Genomic DNA, 1161 nt, shown 5'->3' with positions numbered 1-1161 from the left:
TGGCACGCTCCCTCAACTTGACATCTGTGGCATTATGTGCACCTGTGTAATGATCATGCTGTTTAGTTAGCTTTTTGATATGCCACACCTGTCTGGGGTATGGATTATATTGGCAAAGGAGAAATGCTGACTAACAAGGATGTTAACAATTTTGTGCACAAAATTTGAGAGAACATTTCTGGGATCTTTTTATTTTCATGAAACATGGGAAAACCACTTTGTTGCATTTATATTTTTTGTTCAGTATAGGTATTCCCCCTTACAATGCTGGTCAATAACTTGATGTATTACAATTATGAACCCTGACTGCCCTCAACATGTTCACCTCCAATTTGATGCATACTTAAGAAAATATCTATGCAATGATTTGACTGCAGCATTCCTTAAAGTACAAAATGCAACAAAAAAATAATGACCAACCTTTTACATCTGTCTTGGTCCAAGTTATATCAATATTCAGGTTTGCTCATTTGCGAAACTCCATATACAATCATTTTTGCTCAAATCTTTCCGTATTCAACTAACCGGCATGACCAATTTGACATCCTATTTTGTTTACCATAATCATCCATTTTATGTGAAGGTCCAAGTTATTATGTGTGATGTATCATGTTTGAGGTGGGGCTGTGAGCCTAGGCATTGAAATGTTTTGTCTTTTTTTCCATTGCTTTCCAGTGAATATTGAATGAGTTGTTTCTTTACATTTACCTGTTTAGACACTAACTGGATTTGCTTGGGGGGGGGGATTACAATATGATTCTGTTGTAAGAATTATTTGGGTCAAATGTTGTATGCTGCATCTTAAGTTTTGGGTGAATAACAATCATCTTCGTGTTCTCATACTGTATGTGCCATTTTTACTCAAGTCATCTCAATTAACTTTTAATCTGTAAGGGTGATACAAATTTGGACCTGATTTGTTAACCAAATGTAACAGTTTAGACCAATTGTTAGAATTTAAATTGCTGGTTCTAACTTTGCTAGAAGATACTGACCCTACTGTTACGCTTGTTTACACTGAGCTCAAAACGCAATCATGGTAACATTAAGACACTAGAGCCGACGCGATATATGGGTGGGAAAAGTTACCTCAATGCAGGGACGGGATTTGCCACTGTACTCCAAAAACTGCCCTTTTTGTCCTCATGTTAGCTAGCAGTA

Source organism: Oncorhynchus gorbuscha, linkage group LG15, assembly GCF_021184085.1.
Source record: "Oncorhynchus gorbuscha isolate QuinsamMale2020 ecotype Even-year linkage group LG15, OgorEven_v1.0, whole genome shotgun sequence".
In the NCBI taxonomy this organism is placed as follows: domain Eukaryota; kingdom Metazoa; phylum Chordata; class Actinopteri; order Salmoniformes; family Salmonidae; genus Oncorhynchus; species Oncorhynchus gorbuscha.
This window is presented reverse-complemented; position numbering follows the sequence as displayed.